The following is an 18720-nucleotide window of genomic DNA, read 5'->3' as shown; positions in this document are numbered from 1 at the left end:
AGAGTCCTCACCTCTCCAGTTCTGTCCATCTGTTATTCCCATAGATAAGAATGATGTAATGTGACGTCATCAGAATCTCTCACCTCTCCAGTAAGCCGGAAGAGGATCTCTAGGGTGAGGTGTAACATCCTCTCCACCATCTTGTCTCTGTCCATATCCATCCTTGATGGGTAAATCAGGAAAATTCTCTTATATAGAAGATCTTCACTGATCTGATATTGTAGAGACCTGAATGAGAAGAAGATGAGCCGATGTAACATCATAAAAATCCTGTGTAATTGTAACATCCCTGGCGGTGTGCTTGCATAGTGCACCACCTCCCACTATGCAAGACCGCAATCTTACCCATCAGTCCAGCCTGCAAACCTTGCTCCAGTTCATGCTGTGTGCTTGTCCCTTGTCTGACTGCTTAGGGCGGCGGCCCGGTTGCTTCCTGATTCTTATAGCTGCTGTGGGCGCGCTCCTAATGCATCCCCAGCCTATTGCTGTGAGTCACTGGATATTTAAACCCCCTCCACCCTGAAGGTGGTGCCTGAGCAACACTAACAATCAGTGTGCTCCTTCGCCTCTGAGTTGCCAGGTCCTGTTCTCATCTTGTCTGTTTCCGCCATCCTGGGGGCTGTATTCCCAAGCCTGTTACCTGTGACTTCGTTCCAGTGTCAGTTCCTGTCTGAACTATCTCCTAGCCTGTTGTCTGTTTATTTCTATATCCGTACCTTCCCTTTTTCTGCAGGGTCTGAACCTGCACCTAGCTCCAACTCGTTGTCTCTCTACTTCTGTTTGTGACTTTAGAGTCCACTCGCTACTTCGTTGTAAGTACCTTGTGTGTATCTGGTTCTGCTTGTCCCTTTTCCCTTCCTCCATATCTACCTCCTGTGTTCTAACCGTCTTCCTGTATTTTCCTGTCTGTTCCATGTGAACAGAGCCCAGTCCTCTCTGCCTGCACCTTCAGCCCTGTCCTGCTCTGCTTGTCCACCGCTCCTGCGGTTTCGCTCTGCTCCCCCTTGTCCACCGCTCCGGTGGTTCTTCTCTGCTCCACTTGTCCACCGCTCCGGCGGTTTCGCTCCGCTCTACTTTGTCCAGCGCACCTGCGGTTTCGCTCTGTCTGCTTGCTCACCGCACCAGCGGTTTCTCTCTACTCTGCCTTGTCCACCGCTCCGGCGGTTCCGCTCTGCTCTACCTTGTCCACCGCACCTGCGGTTTCGCTCTGCTCTACCTTGTCCACCGCACCTGCGGTTTCGCTCTGTCTGCTTGCTCACCGCACTAGTGGTGTCTTTCTGCTCTGCCTGGTCCACCGCTCCGGCGGTTTCGCTCTGCTCTGCCTTGTCCTCCGCTCCGGTGGTTTCGCTTTACTCTGCTTGTCTACCGCATCTGCGGCTCTGTTCCTGTATCCCACTCTGTACTGGACTCCGTAGCACCTGGACCTTCTGCTCGGTTCCTCCCTGGTGCACGGAGTCGACTGAGCTGCCATGCGACCTTGGTCGGATCGGGTTGATACTTAGTTACGCCCCTCCAGGCACTCCTCGGTTCATGGTACAGTGGGATCACTAATCAAGCACACCCCAGTCAGTCCGGGCGTATGCATAACAGTAATAATACAATTACTGGAGATAATAAGGGGAAACATATGAGGAGATTTATTATTTTACAGTATTTAGTTTTCTTCTTTACATCTAGTAATAAAACCTATATACACTGCTCAAAAAAATAAAGGGAACACTCAAATAACACATCCTAGATCTGAATGAATGAAATATTCTCATTGAATACTTTGTTCTGTACAAAGTTGAATGTGCTGACAACAAAATCACACATAAATCATTAATGGAAATCAAATTTATTAACCAATGGAGGCCTGGATTTGGAGTCACCCCCAAAATTAAAGTGGAAAAACACACTACAGGCTGATCCAAGGTTGATGTAATGTCCTTAAAACAAGTCAAAATGAGGCTCAGTATTGTGTGTGGCCTCCACGTGCCTGGATGACCTCCCTACAATGCCTGGGCATGCTCCTGATGAGGTTGCGGATGGTCTCCTGTGGGATCTCCTCCCAGACCTGGACTAAAGCATCCGCCAACTCCTGGACAGTCTGTGCTGCAACGTGACGTTGGTGGATGGAGCGAGACATGATGTCCCAGATGTGCTCAATTGGATTCAGGTCTGGGGAACGGGCGGGCCAGTCCATAGCTTCAATGCCTTCATCTTGCAGGAACTGCTGACACACTCCAGCCACATGAGATCTGCCATTGTCCTGCATTAGGAGGAACCCAGGGCCAACTGCACCAGCATATGGTCTCACAAGGGGTGTGAGGATCTCATCTCTGTACCTAATGGCAGTCAGGCTACCTCTGGCGAGCACATGGAGGGCTGTGCGGCCCTCCAAAGAAATGCAACCTCACACCATTACTGACCCACTGCCAAACCGTTCATGCTGAAGGATGTTGCAGGCTGCAGATCGCTCTCCACGGCGTCTCCAGACTCTGTCACGTCTGTCACATGTGCTCAGTGTGAACCTGCTTTCATGTGTGAAAAGCACAGGGCGCCAGTGGCGACTTTGCCAATCCTGGTGATCTGTGGCAAATGCCAAGCGTCCTGCATTGTGTTGGGCTGTGAGCACAACCCCCATATATGGACGACAGGCCCTCATACCACCCTCATGGAGTTGGTTTCTAACCGTTTGGGCAGACATATGCACATTTGTGGCCGGCTGGAGGTCATTTTGCAGGGCTCTGGCAGTGCTCCTCCTGTTCCTCCTTGCACAAAGGAGGAGGTAACGGTTCTGCTGCTGGGTTGTTGCCCTCCTATGGCTCCCTCCACGTCTCCTGGTGTACGGGCCTGTCTCCTGGTAGCGCCTCCAGCCTCTGGACACTACGCTGACAGACACAGCAAACCTTCTATATAATTCTATGTAAATATATATTTATTTTTTATTTTAAATTCTTTTTTTTTACAGGTACCATGGTACCTGGGTCTGGAGGTGAGAGTCTCCTCTTCTCCAGCCCCGGGTACCATCCACACATTGAACCGCATTAACATCCGCATGTATACATGTATACATACGGATGTTAAGCATTTCAATGCAAGTCAATGGCGGCAATTACGCTGTGTGTCCGCAAAATTAATGGACATGCTGCGTATTTTTCCGCAATGATAACCGCAGCGGGAATTTCCGCAGCATGTGCACAGCACATGCGGATTATCATTGGGGACCATGGGGCATGTATTATCAAGCGTTTTCGCAACGGAAATTTCGCGCAAAAACGCTTGAAAAACGCATAGTGGGCTCGCAGCCTTACAGCTGCTGGCAATGATTGAAGGAGGTCCCCCCTGCCAGCCTAACAGTGAGTAAATACAAATGGGGGGGCCTTTAGTCAGGGATGATAGAGGGGAAGGGGTTACGTTACTTAAGGATGAATGGGGGCCATTTTCCCTCATCGCCCCTTTCACAACTGACTGACTGCACGGTGCACCCCATTCCCTTATCCCCTCTGACTGAGGCTTTTCCCTCCATATCACCCCTGGCTGCACCCCCTCCCTGTATCACACCTAACTACACCCCCTAACTGATCCTCATCCCCCGTATTACCCCTGACCTGAGCCCCCTCTCCCTGTATCACCCCTGACTGCACCTCCTCTCCCTGTATCACCCCTGACCTGAGCCCCCTCTCCCTGTATCACCCCTGACTGCACCTCCTCTCCCTGTATCATCCCTGACCTGAGCCCCCTCTCCCTGTATCACCTCTGACTGTGACCCCTTTCCTGTATCAACCCATGTGACCTCTCTCCCTTTATCACCTCAGACAGACTTAGCCCCCTCTCCCGGTATCACCACTGACTGACTTAGCCCCTTCTCCCTGTATCACCCATGACTGACTTAGTCCCCTCTCCCTGTATCACCCCTGACTTACTAAAAGTCTTACTAAAAGTTACTAGCAAAGTGAGGCCCTTGATAAGAAGTTATGGACTTAAATGTGGCAGAGAGATTTAAGTAAGGGAAAGCTCTTTTTTTATATCACTAATAACGCCATACATAAGTGATTTAGGGCCCCCACCACTATTAGTGGATACATTCACATTATGCATTTGCTGCAGAATTTCTACAATGGAAAACCCATAGCAAATTAACAGCGGTAATATCCACACAGATATAGTGCAGATATTGTTGTCTTTACTGCTGGTTCACCTTTACCACTGAGGCTATGTTCCCACGTTCAGGATTCTCTGCGGTTTTGAAACTGTGTGTTTATGCAGTGTCAAAACTGCAGTGGCCAGATGTTAAAGCATAGTGGATGGGATTTCTAGAAATCCCATGTCCACTATGTGTGCATCTCAGGCTGCAGATCACCCGCGGATTCTGACAAGCGGCACGTCTTTCAGATCCGCAGCATGTCAATTTCTCTTGCGGGTCCACATGTGGACTTTCCCAATAGACTAACATCTATTAGGAAAGTTCGCAGGAGAAAAAAAAATGGCGCTGCTCATTAGCATAATGAGGGCGGAAGTGCTGCGACTCTACTGCAGTGTCGGGGCCGCAGCGGCTTCACTCTGTGGGAACGTAGCCTGACTTGATCCTTTTGTATTGCAAAGGATGAAGTCGGTGGTGAATATCCGCAGCGTATATTGACACATTGTTCATGTGAAATTCGCAGCATCGGTTAATTCACGCTCTGGATTTTCTCAGCGTATGGATGAGATGTCATAAAATCCCATCCACTACGCTGGTGCTATAAAACATTGGTTTAGCTGTTATTACACATCAGGGGACATTTATCATTGAGTTTGCACCAAAATGTGGGCGCCATCTCTTTCTATAACAATAAGAAGTGTACTATCTTATATTATACCCTGATATTAGCGTGTTACCACACAATTGGTGGTCTTATATTTATTTCTATGTAGCTACGTAGTGGGCCCCAAGAATGATTTTCTCTGGTGGGCCCAATGTACTCCAGTCCGACGCTGTGTGAGCCTATAGTAACTCCACTAATATCAGGAATTTTATGTAATTCTACAGCTAAATGTTCCATCACCAATGTGTATAGCAGAGGAGATAAGGGACACCATTTGTCTCATCCCCTTTTTAATAGAGAAGGTGTCAGATAGAAGGCCGTTTACCCTAATTATTGCTTTAGGGTCAGTGTAGAAGGATAGAATTTTAGATAACAAGAAAGAGCTCAACTCAATCTGTGGCAATGTGCTCTTCAAGAAAGTCCAGTGCATTCTGTTAAACGCCTTTTCAGTGTTGACAAAAACAAGGCACATTGGGATCCCCTGGTTTTTCTTTTGTATGTGAAACTAACAATGTTTTATCTGTATTATCACGAGCCTCTCCACCTTTAATGCAGCCAACCTGACTCGTTGCTAACAATTGAGTGTAGGTAGTGGGAGAGCCATGGTGCAATTATATTAGCGAATATTTTGACGTCTACATTAATGAATGATATTGGAAGAATATTAGGACAGGTATTTGGTTCTTTTCCAGGCTTTGAGAAAAACCATTATATGAGTCTTAACTGATTGGGGGCAAAGGGGGAGTCTTCTGAGATATTATTGAGCACTTCGGCTAAAATGGTAATAACTTGGGTACAAATATCTTATAAAATCTATTATTGAATCCATCTGGCCCAGGGCTCTTCCCGATAGGAGAGGCCATTAAATCATTCCCTATCTCTTGTTCAGTGAAAGCTTTGTCTAGTAAATCCTGCTCAGGGGTCTGTAAGGATGGAAAGGCAGTGTCCATATTCTGTTTCAAGAATATCAGGTGGCATGTCGTGGTATTGTCCATGAATATTATACAGCGAGCTATAACAGCAATGAAATGCTTCAGCTATGTCAATGGGGTTATGAATTTCTGGCACAGGTGTCCTTTTATTTTATATACTTATGTCCTTTACATGCACGGATGTAACCTCCTTCCCAGTCGGAGACCACATTTATTTGTGAATTTGTCTATACGTGTTACTTGGGCTCTGAGGGCAGACAAGAATTGTACACTAAGACACTGGCTGTGTGTTATTTTCTTTCTCCAATGCATCGTATTTATTTCATTTGAACAAAAATGGCAGATTTAGAGATAATATATCTTAATCCAAATTAGCGCTTCTTGAAAGGGCTACCACGGCAACACACACACCAACATATAGAGTGGAAATTAAGTATTGGATACTCTGCCGATTTAGCAAGCTTTCCCACCTACAAAGAATAGAGAGGGCTGTAATTTTTATCGCAGGTACACTTCAACTGTGAGAGGCAGAATCTTGAAAAAAATTCCAGAAAATCACATTGTATGATTTTTACATAATTAATTTGCATTTTATTGCATGAAATAAGAATTTGATAGAAAAGAAAAACCAAACTTAATATTTGGTCCAGAAACCTTTGTTGGCAATTAGAGTGGTTAGACGTTTCCTGTAGTTCTTGGCCAGCTTTGCGCACACTGCAGCAGAGATTTTGGCCCACTCCTCCATACAGATCTGCTCCAGATCTTTCTGGTTTCAGGGCTGTCGATGCGCAACATTAAGTTTCAGTTGCCTCCAAAGATTTCTATTGGGTTCAGGTCTCGAGACTGGCTAGGCCAGTCCAGGACTCTGAAATGCTTCTTACGGAGCCACTCCTTAGTTGCCCTGTCTGTGTGTTTCAGGTCATTGTCACGCTGGAAGACCCAGCTACGACCCATCTTCAATACTCTTACTGAGGGAAGGAGGTTGTTGGGCAAAATCTCGAGATACATGACCCCATCCTCCCTTCAATATGGTGCAGTTGTCCTATCCTCTTTGCAGAAAAGCACCCCCAAAGTATGATGTTTCCCCCCACCATGCTTCACGGTTGCGACGGTATTCTTGGGGTTGTACTCATCCTTCTTCTTCCAAACACGGCGAGTGGAGTTGATTCCAAAAAGTTCTATTTTGGTCTCATCTGATACACATGACCTTCTCCCATGCCTCCTCTGGATAATCCAGATGGTCACTGCCGAACTTCAAACAGGCCTGGACATGTACTGGCGTGAGCAGGGGAACCTTGCGTGCCCTGCAGGATTTTAATCCATGACATCATGGTGTGTGTTACGGATCCGGGTGGTGGAACCTCTGTGCCGCGGTGCAAGGAGGGACCCAGAGGGGCGTATCAACTCAGACCGACCCTGATCGTACGGCGGCTAACGACTCCGTGACAAGGCAGGGACCGAGCAGAGGGACCAGGTGCTACTCTGGGGACGACCTTGTAAGAGAGCAGGTGGCTCCCACGGGTCAGCAGACTGGGACTGACCAGTATAGCGGATAGACACAACAGGCAGGCAGAAGTCTCTGGATAATTGACAGGTGGTCACGGCACGTGAAGACAGAGTGGGTTGAAGTCTCTAGGTAACAGATAGGTGGTCACGGCAAGTGACAGCAGGAGCCTCCAGGTAGGCTACGGTAAGTGACGGCCAAGCAGGCTGAAGTCTCTAGATTAGCAGGCGGGTGGTCACGGCAAGTGACAGCAGGAGCCTCCAGGTAGGCTAACAGGTAACAGGCAGGTAACAGGCGAGTGCTCCCAGGTGAGCGGGCTAGCAGGCACGGCAGGTAGCAGGCAGGTAACTGGCAGATGCTTCCTGGTAAGCAGGCGGACTTGCCCATAGACAGACTGGCGGGTAGAACGGAAGGCAGACTGTCGGGCTGGAGAGGAGTCAGACTGGCGGACTGGAACAGTAGTCAGGCTGGCAACTGGACCTGAGGGCTGAAGCAGAGGTAAGTATGCTGTGCATCAACTTTTGCTCGGGCACCTCCATTTTGGAGGAGGTGCCTTATATATGGGAGGACCCTTGGCTATTGGCCGGGAACTCGTTAGGACGGCGCGTGCGGCCCCTTTAAGAGAGAGGGAGCGCGCGCCCAAAGCACAGTGCCCTGGAGCTGCGCGCGCCGGCAGCAGCAGGAAGAGAAGCGCAGGACGACTCCACGCGGGGAGGTGAGAGGGACGGCGTCTCTGCCTGGCAGGGGGCAGAGACGCCGATGCTACAGTGTGTTACTAACGGTAATGTTTGTTACTGTGTTCCCAGCTCTCTTCAGGTGATTGACCAGGTCCTACCGTGTAGTTCTGGACGAATTCCAGACCTTTCTCAGAATCATCCTTACAGCACGAGGCGAAATGTTGCATGGAGCCCCAGGCTGAGGAAGATTGACAGTCATCTTGTATTTGTTCCATTTTCTGATAATAAATAATCTACATGCTAAAAAAATATGTTTGTTTCGCCGTGGCTGCATGTCTCGTGGCTGTTAGGCCATCCCTGCATGTGTTGCAGGTGTCTAACAAAGAGGCAATCCCTGCATATGTTGTGGATGTCTAACTGCCACGAGACATGAAGTCATGGTAATGCGAACATGTTTTTCGAGCACGCCAAAGATACTCGGTTAGCACCAAAGCATGCTTGGATAACCCCTTATCCGAGCACGGTCGCGCATCACTAATAATTGTGCCAACAATTGTTGTACTCTCACCAAGCTGCTTGCAAATTGTCCTGTAGCCCATCTCAGCCTTGTGTAGGTCTACAATTTTGTCCCTGGTGTCCTTACACAGCTCTTTGGTCTTGGCCATGGTGGAGAGGTTGGAGTCTGATTGATTGATTGAGTGAGTGGACAGGTGTCTTTTATACATGTAAGAAATGTGCAATTAATATAGGTAAGGAGTGTAGAGTAGGAGGGCTTCTTAAAGGAAAACTAACAGGTCTGTGAGAGCCAGAATTCTTGCAGGTTGGTAGATGATCAATTACTTATTTCATGCAATAAAATGTAATTTAATTATTTAAAAATCATACAATGTGATATTCTGATATTCTGTTTTTTATTTTTAGATTCTTTCACAGTTGATGTGTACCTACAATGAATATTAGAGTCCTCTCCATTCTTTGTAGGTGGGAAAACTTGCAAAATAGTCAGTACGTCAAATACTTATTTTCCACACTGTATATACAGTACAGACCAAAAGTTTGGACACACCTTCTTATTTAAAGATTTTTCTGTATTTTGTTGACTACGAAAATTGTACATTCACACTGAAGGCATCAAAACTATGAATTAACACATGTGGAATTATATACTTAACAAAAAAGTGTGAAACAACTGAAAATATGTCTTATATTCTAGGTTCTTCAAAGTAGCCACCTTTTGCTTTGATGACTGCTTTGCACACTCTTGCCATTCACTTCATGAGCTTCAAGAGGTAGTCACCGGAAATGGTTTGCACTTCACAGGTGTGCCCTGTCAGGTTTAATAAGTGGGATTTCTTGCCTTATAAATGGGGTTGGGACCATCAGTTGTGTTGTGCAGAAGTCTGGTGGATACACAGCTGATAGTCCTACTGAATAGACTGTTAGAATTTGTATTATGGCAAGAAAAAAGCAGCTAAGTAAAGAAAAACGAGAGGCCATCATTACTTTAAGAAATGAAAGTCAGTCAGTGCGAAAAATTGGGAAAACTTTGAAAGTGTCCCCAAGTGCAGTTGCAAAAACCATCAAGCGCTACAAAGAAACTAGCTCACATGAGGACCGCCCCAGGAAAGGAAGACCAAGAGTCACCTCTACTTCTGAGAATAAGTTTATCCGAGTCACCAGCCTCAGAAATCGCAGGTTAACAGCAGCTCAGATTAGAGACCAGGTCAATGTCACACAGAGTTTTAGCAGCAGACACATCTCTTCAACAACTGTTAAGAGGAGACTTTGTGCAGAAGGCCTTCAAGGTAAAATAGCTGCTAGTAAACCACTGCTAAGGACAGGCAACAAGCAGAAGAGACTTGTTTTGGCTAAAGAACACAAGGAATGGACATTAGACCAGTGGAATTCTGTGCTTTGGTCTGAGGAGTCCAAATTTGAGATCTTTGGTTCCAACCACCGTGTCTTTGTGCGACGCAGAAAAGGTGAACGGATGGACTCTACATGCCTGGTTCTCACTGTGAAGCATGGATGAGGAGGTGTGATGGTGTGGGGGTGCTTTGCTGGTGACACTGTTGGGGATTTATTCAAAATTGAAGGCATACTGAACCAGCATGGCTACCACAACATCTTGCAGCGGCATTCTATTCCATCCGATTTGCGTTTAGTTGGACCATCATTTATTTTTCAACAGGACAATGACCCCAAACACACCTTCAGGCTGTGTAAGGGCTATTTGACCAAGAAGGAGAGTGATGGGGTGCTACGAAAGATGACCTGGCCTCCACAGTCACCAGACCTGAACCCAATCGAGATGGTTTGGGGTGAGCTGGACCGCAGAGTGAAGGCAAAAGGGCCAACAATTGCTAAGCATCTCTGGGAACCCCTTCAAGATTGTTGGAAGACCATTTCCGGTGACTACCTCTTGAAGCTCATCAAGAGAATGCCAAGAGTGTGCAAAGCAGTCATCAAAGCAAAAGGTGGCTACTTTGAAGAACCTAGAATATAAGACATATTTTCAGTTGTTTCACACTTTTTTGTTAAGTATATAATTCCACATGTGTTAATTCATAGTTTTGATGCCTTCAGTGTGAATGTACAATTTTCATAGTCAAGAAAATACAGAAAAATCTTTAAATGAGGTGTGTCCAAACTTTTGGTCTGTACTGTATATGTACATTTTGGGTCACTTCCATCTACAATAGCCCATAGTATATTCCTAAATGGTCAAATTTGACCACTAATACATAATCAGAGACACAAAAGGATCACCACACTTGTTAATTACTAAATAGTATATGTGGGAAATAACTGATAACACAATTCTGATATAGAAGCTCAGATTAGTGATGAGCGAGCATACTCGCAAGTACTCGGTACTCGCCCGAGCATCTCAATACTCGAGATGCTTGGAGCTCGCTGAGTACTTGCGAAATGCTCGGGCGGATGCTCGGGTCCCCTCCCTGCATGTTTGGCGCTCTTTACAGAGCCAATGAAAATGCAGGGATTGCTTGTCACTCACTGTAATGCCGCAGCCATGTTGGTTGTGGCATTACAGTGATTGGCTGGCCGCACAGCGTCATCAGGTCTATATCAGACCTGGCGCCGCTGTACTCGTCAGTCTACTCCAGAGAACACCGTTTTTCTGTGCCATTTGCTTGTTGGCACTGCAGAATACAGCCAGGTCCTTTCCATAATACAGTGCTAAAAATCCAGCTATTTAAAACTGTATTTTCTCCGTCACACGGATCATATATACGTTTTCAGAAAATACTGCCATTTCTGGCCTCCATTAAAAATTTGTTTCAGTGTGTCAGCGAAGTGTTTGACACCGGTTTGCTGTTCAAAATAGTTACCTACAGGCCAGGTATTTAAAACTGTGGTTTCTCCGTCACACGGATTACATATAAGTTCGCTCCAAATTCAGCCATTTGTAGTGAGTGTGGAAGATATTGGCCTCCATTTAAAATGGGAAAGGCACGTGGCAAGGGATGGGGAACTGGAGGTAATTGTGATGGTGCACGCAGAGGTCTAGGCCGTGGGCAAGCTGAAATTGTGCCACAACAAACACCCATATCTTCTCGCCTGACCTTTCTGTACTAATGCCTAGGGGACCGCAGCACACCACTATTGAACCCAGAGCAGTGTCAAAAGGTTGTTAGTTGAATAGCGGATAATGCCGAGTGCCTGGAGACAACAGATCCCACACTTGGACACTCCGAAAAGCTGTTTACTTTTCCATTTATACATTCGGGCCTCTCGCCCAGTCCACTTGAGGCGGGGCAAGAGGAGATCACATGTAGCGATGCCCAAATATTTGAGAAGCCATGGTCACACGAAGGCGACGGTGGGAAAGTGTCACAAGAGGTGGACGATGATGAGACACAATTGCCAGAAATTCAAAAGGAGGACCAGGGTGCGGAAGTGGAAGAGCGAGGACAGCAGGACACAGGGGGAGGGAGGCAGAGCACGCCAACAGGCAGGAAGAAGCAGTGTGGTGGCCGCAGACAGAAGGCAGGCATCCGTTCCAAGTAACACCAACACGAAGGAAGTTGCCAGTACAACTGTTAGGTCTTCCCAAGTCTGGTTGTTTTTTAAAGACTCTGCCAATAACCCCAAAAAGGCCATTTGCACCACCTACCAGGCCAGCATCAGCAGGGATGGCAAAACTACCAGCCTGACCACCACCACCATGATCAGGCACATGGCAGCAAAGCACCCGACTTTGTGGGCCGAACTCCAGTGTCCAGGAACAGTGTCTGCAGGTGGCACCACCGCTTCTTCCATTGTTGTGCATGCAAGCCAATCACCTGTCCATGGTGCATGCGAAGATGCCTCCTGCCCTGCACCTGTAATTGCACACTCTCAAGTAGCAGGGTCAGGAAGCACGTCCACATCCTTGTACCAGCGCAGCGTTCAGTTGTGCATACCCCAGTCCTTAAAACGCAAGCGCAAATACGCAGCCAACGTCTCACAGGCCACTCTACTAAATTCGCACATTTCGCGACTGCTTGCGTTCGAAATGTTGCCTTTTAGGCTCATGGAGACGGAAGCATTCAGCAACCTGATGGCGGTGGCCGTCCCTCGGTACTCGGTCCCCAGCCGCCACTATTTCTCCCGGCATGCTGTCCCCGCATTACACAAGCAAAACATAAGCCGTGCCCTCAACAACGCAGTTACCGTGAAAGTCCACCTAACCAGGGACACGTGGACAAGTGCTTGTGGGCAGGGAACGGTACATCTTGCTGACGGTACACTGGGTTAACATAGTGGAAGCCGGGACCCAGTCGGACCTTGGGATGGAACACGTCCTCCCGACGCCTAAGATTGCGGGCTTTAGGTCAATCAGGGTTGCCCCCACAGTCTACAGCTCCTAAACCTCATCCTCCTCCTTCTCTTCAGCCTCCATCTCCGAAATGACCACATCAGTCACAAGCTGGAAGCACTGCTGCACTGCCTCGGCCAAGCGGCAACAGGCTGTGCTGAAGCTAATATGCTTAGGTGATAAACCGCACAATGCTGAGCTGTGGACCGCTCTGAAAGAGCAGGCAGATCTGTGGCTCACACCGCTGAACCTACAGCCAGGCAATGTCGTGTGTGACAATGGCCGGAACCTGGTGGCGGCTCTGAGGCGAGGCAAGCTCACACACGTACCATGCCTGGCCCATGTGCTTAACCTCGTGGTTCAGCGGTTTCTCAAATCCTACCCGGAGCTGCCGGATCTGTTTTTTAAAATACGCCGCCTTTGTGCCCATTTTAGAAAGTCACCTACAGCTTCCGCAGCCCTTGCCGTGTTTCAGCAGCGTTTGCAGCTTCCGGCTCACAGACTGGTGTGTGATGTCCCCACAGTGCAGATGTTGGGAAGGATTTGTGAGCAGAAGAGGGCAGTTGTTGAGAACCAGCATCAACAAGGCCGTTGATATTCAGTTCAGACTCCACACATAAGACCTCAGGAGTGGACATGGATGTCAGACATATGTACCATCCTCCAAAATTTTGATGACTCCACCAAGATGGTGAGCGGCGATGACGCCATAATTAGCATCACCATCCTGCTTCTCTGTCTTCTGAAACGCTCTCTGCTCACAATCAAAGAGGATGCATTGCAAGCAGAGAACAATGAGATGGAGCAAGGAACCATACATGGTGATTACACACAGCCCAGCCTCATCTCATCCCAACGTGGATTGGGTGACAATGAGGAAGAAGAAGAGAAGTAGGAGGAGGAAGAACAGGCGCTAGTTTCCTGCGCTATAGACGGTACTACCTGCACAACTGTAATACCATCTGTTCAGCGTGGATGGCCTGAGGACAGAGAGGAAAAGGAGGAGAGCATGGTCCTCTTGGTGAGGACACGGAAGTCTTGCCTGTTAGCAGTCTGGCACGCATGGCTGAGTTTATGTTACATTGCCTTTCCCATGACCCTCGCGTTCTCAAAATTTTGTGTGACAGTCATTATTGGTTGGTGACACTTCCAGACCCACACTACAAGGAGAACTTTATATCACTTATTCCTGAGGCGGACAGGTCTACAAAAATGGGGCAGTACCAGAAGGCCCTTGTTGAGGAACTATTAAAAAATTTCCCATCTGAAAACGCTGAATGCAGAGGTCACAGTTCGTTGGACAACCAAGGACTACAGGTGAGAGAGACAACTCCAATCTAGCAGAGGCAGGGGAACACTGTAAAAGTTCTGGGAGAATTTTCTCAGCCCCTCCCATCGCACAGGCCCTGAGGCGCGGGGTACTCTCACAAGGAGTGCAAAGTTTGGGAAGATGCTGAGGGAGTACCTTGCCGACCGTACCAACGTCCTCGGTGATTCCTCTGTGCCTTATTATTATTGGGCATCCAAGCTGCATACGTGAAATGAACAGGCTCTCTTCGCCTTGGAGCTAGCATTTTATCTGAGAGGGTTTTTAGTGCCGCTGGTGGAATTATAACTGATAAGTGCATCCGCCTGTCAACTGAAAATGCTGACAGGCTGACTCATAAAAATGAACAAGGGCTGGATTGGGCCAGACTTTTCAACACCACCCAATGATAGCAGTGTAACATAAACTCAAATCCAGTGTCTTTTTTGGGAGATGTATTCCCATGCACCTCTTCACACCCACACATGGGTATACGCTTCCTGATTTGGGCTATTTGCTCTTGTTCTCCTCCTTCTCCTCATCCTCCACCAACATATTACCAGGGTGAGGGTGGTCCGTGATGCAACACCCACATAAAAAATTTTTAAAGGGTGTTTATGATGACCGTAAAAAAAATTTTTTACACAGTATGTTCATGTAAACCCCCCAGGGATAAATGTTTGTCAGCCCATACACTTAGTGCATGGGCATTACAAGTATAGGAGACCTGCTCCTTTCTAATGGGAGCATTTTTTTTTATGAGGCCCTCCTCCACGTCTCTTTCAAGGGGCATTGGAGTGCCTCCCTCCCAATTTTTGGCAGCCCTTATATTCACGGCATAGGCCAACACTATGGAAGACCCACTTCCTAATAACGGGAACATTGTTTTCAGGAGGTCCTCGGACCCCCACGTCTCTTCCAAAGGGCATTGGAGTGCCTCCAAATTTTTGGCAACCCTTGCATTCACTGCATAGGCAAACGCAATGGAAGACCCATTTCCTAATAATGGGACCATTGTTTTCAGGAGGCCCTCTGACCTCCACATCTCTTACAAGGGACACTGGAGTGCCTCGAAATTTTTGGCAACCCTTGCATTCACTGCATAGGTAAACACAATGGAAGACCCACTTCCTAATAATGGGAACATTGTTTTCAGGAGGCTCTCTGACCTCCACGTCTCTTCCAAGGGGCATTGGAATGCCTCCAAATTTTTGGCAACCCTTGCATTCACAGCATGGGCAAACACAAGGGAAGACTCACTTTCTAATAACGGGAGCATGGTTTTCAGGAGGTCCTCTGACCTCCATGTCTCTTCCAAGGGGCATTGAAGTGCCTCCAAATTTTTGGCACCCTTGCATTCACTGCATAGGCAAACACAATGGAAGACCCACTTCCTAATAATGGGAACATTGTTTTCAGGAGGCCCTCTGACCTCCACGTTTCTTCCAAGGGGCATTGGAGTGCCTCCAAATTTTTGGAAACCCTTGCATTCACTGCATAGGCAAACACAATGGGAGACCCACTTTCTAATAATGGGAGCATTGTTTTCAGGAGGCCTTCCTCTAAGTCTCTTCAAAGGGGTATTGGGATGCGTCTACACTGTGTGGGGGGCATCATACATCCTGCATAAGGGGCATAATGGGGGCATTACACTGTGTGGGGGCATCATACATCCTGCATAAGGGGCATAATGGGGGAATTACACTGTGTGGGGGCATCATACATCCTGCATAAGGGGCATAATGGGGGCTTTACACTGTGTGGGGGCATCATACATCCTGCATAAGGGGCATAATGGGGGCTTTACACTGTGTGGGGGCATCATACATCCAGCATAAGGGGCATAATGGGGGCATTACACTGTGGGGGCATCATACATCCTGCATAAGGGCATAATGGGGGCGTTACACTGTGGGGCATCATACATCCTGCATAAGGGGCATAATGGGGGCATTACACTGAGGGGCAGTAAAGGGGCATAATGGGGGCATTACACTGTGGGGCAGTAAAGGGGTCCTGTACTATGAGAACAATACGTTTCCTCCCTTCCTGTCTCCATAGTTGGGTCGTATGTATCTATTACAGGAAACAGAACAAAAACCTTATGATTCTTATAAAGGGGCAACACAAGACCCCAAAAGAGTCTCGGTGCTGAAGGGGTTAATGCCCCCTGCGCCCATTAATGGGGTCTCCACATACCTCCACCTGCAGAGCCGCCACCACATATATGGCTGCTCTGTGCGCACAGGAGCTGTGATGAGGTCACAGGAGGGGAGGAGTCAGGGGTCACATGATCAGGGGCCTCAGTGGATGCAGGACTCTGCTGTGCTGGTTGTCATGGTGCTGGATGAGCTGAAGTTTATGTGTGGGGTCAGGAGGGGTTTACAGTGTAGATGTAGCAGAGCCGCGTGTGTACGAGGTGTACGGAGCAGAGCCGCGTGTGTACGAGGTGTACGGAGCAGAGCCGCGCGTGTACGAGGTGTACGGAGCGGAGCCGCGCGTGTACGAGGTGTACGGAGCGGAGCCGCGCGTGTACGAGGCGTACGGAGCGGAGCCGCGCGTGTTCGAGGCGTACGGAGCGGAGCCGCGCGTGTTCGAGGCGTACGGAGCGGAGCCGCGCGTGTACGAGGCGTACGGAACGGAGCCGCGCGTATACGAGGCGTACGGAGCGGAGCCGCGCGTGTACGAGGCGTACGGAGCGGAGCCGCGCGTGTACGAGGCTTACGGAACGGAGCCGCGCGTGTACGAGGCGTACGGAGCGGAGCCGCGCGTGTATGAGGCGTACGGAGCGGAGCCGCGCGTGTACGAGGTGTACGGAGTGGAGCCGCGCGTGTACGAGGTGTACGGAGCAGAGCCGTGTACGAGGTGTACGGAGCAGAGCCGGGTGTGTACGAGGTGTACGGAGCGGAGCCGCGTGTGTACGAGGTGTATGGAGCGGAGCCGCGTGTGTACGAGGTGTACGGAGCGGAGCCGCGTGTGTACGAGGTGTACGGAGCGGAGCCGCGCGTGTACGAGGTGTACGGAGCGGAGCCGCGCGTGTACGAGGTGTACGGAGCGGAGCCGCGCGTGTACGAGGTGTACGGAGCGGAGCCGCGCGTGTACGAGGTGTACGGAGCGGAGCCGCGCGTGTACGAGGTGTACGGAGCGGAGCCGCGCGTGTACGAGGTGTACGGAGCGGAGCCGCGTGTGTACGAGGTGTACGGAGCAGAGCCGTGTACGAGGTGTACGGAGCAGAGCCGCGTGTGTACGAGGTGTACGGAGCAGAGCCGTGTGTGTACAAGGTGTACGGAGCGGAGCCGCGCGTGCACGAGGTGTACGGAGCGGAGCCGCGCGTGTACAAGGTGTACGGAGCGGAGCCGCGTGTGTACAAGGTGTACGGAGCGGAGCCGCGTGTGTACGAGGTGTACGGAGCGGAGCATGTACGAGGTGTACGGAGCGGAGCCGCGCGTTTACGAGGTGTACGGAGCGGAGCCGCGCGTGTACGAGGTGTACGGAGCGGAGCCGCGTGTGTACAAGGTGTACGGAGCGGAGCCGCGTGTGTACGAGGTGTACGGAGCGGAGCCGCGTGTGTACGAGGTGTACGGAGCGGAGCCGCGTGTGTACGAGGTGTACGGAGCGGAGCCGCGCGTGTACGAGGTGTACGGAGCGGAGCCGCGCGTGTACGAGGTGTACGGAGCGGAGCCGCGCATGTACGAGGTGTACGGAGCGGAGCCGCGCGTGTACGGAGCGGAGCCGCGTGTGTACGAGGTGTACGGAGCAGAGCCGTGTACGAGGTGTACGGAGCAGAGCCGTGTGTGTACAAGGTGTACGGAGCGGAGCCGCGCGTGCACGAGGTGTACGGAGCGGAGCCGCGCGTGTACAAGGTGTACGGAGCGGAGCCGCGTGTGTACAAGGTGTACGGAGCGGAGCCGCGTGTGTACGAGGTGTACGGAGCGGAGCATGTACGAGGTGTACGGAGCGGAGCCGCGCGTGTACGAGGTGTACGGAGCGGAGCCGCGCGTGTACGAGGTGTACGGAGCGGAGCCGCGTGTGTACAAGGTGTACGGAGCGGAGCCGCGTGTGTACAAGGTGTACGGAGCAGAGCCGCGTGTGTACGAGGTGTACGGAGCAGAGCCGCGTGTGTACGAGGTGTACAGAGCAGAGCCGTGTACGAGGTGTACAGAGCAGAGCCGCGTGTGTACGAGGTGTACGGAGCGGAGCCGCGTGTGTACGAGGTGTACGGAGCGGAGCCGCGTGTGTACGAGGTGTACGGAGCGGAGCCGCGTGTGTACGAGGTGTACGGAGCGGAGCCGCGTGTGTACGAGGTGTACGGAGCGGAGCTGCGTGTGTATGAGGTGTACAGAGCGGAGCCGTGTGTGGACGGAGCGTGTACGCATAGCTCCCAACCTTCCGGTATTCTGCAGGACTGTCCCGTCACTACGGTTCTATTTATACTCACCTCTCTGGTGTTGGGGTGTAGCTCTTCCTCCTCGGAGGCGGGGCCGCTCAATAGTCAGTGAATAAATGAAATTATATTACACTCACCTCTTTCTTCGCCTGCTATCGCTTCTGCTGGGACTCAGACCTACATCTCAGTAGTCAGAGGCTTTATCTCTAACCACTCAGCTACAGCTCTCAATGGTGAACAGAGGAGGATTTCGTTAACTTGACTCTAGATTGCAGGCAATGCATTGTAGCGTCAAGAAGCAC

General features: G+C 49.8%; 1 protein-coding gene across 1 annotated transcript in view; it reads left to right on the top strand.

The window, feature by feature from the left end:
* The window catches only part of LOC141194332 (gastrula zinc finger protein XlCGF66.1-like), a 240017-nt gene that overhangs the window by 147552 nt on the left and 73745 nt on the right, over positions 1-18720 (top strand). The window lies entirely within an intron of this gene.

This window comes from Phyllobates terribilis, unplaced genomic scaffold, assembly GCF_046119375.1.
Source record: "Phyllobates terribilis strain yellow unplaced genomic scaffold, ASM4611937v1 Scaffold_69__1_contigs__length_7402412, whole genome shotgun sequence".
Taxonomy (NCBI): Eukaryota; Metazoa; Chordata; class Amphibia; order Anura; family Dendrobatidae; genus Phyllobates; species Phyllobates terribilis.
Note: the sequence above shows the minus strand (reverse complement) of the source record. Positions and strands in the feature narration are given on the sequence as shown.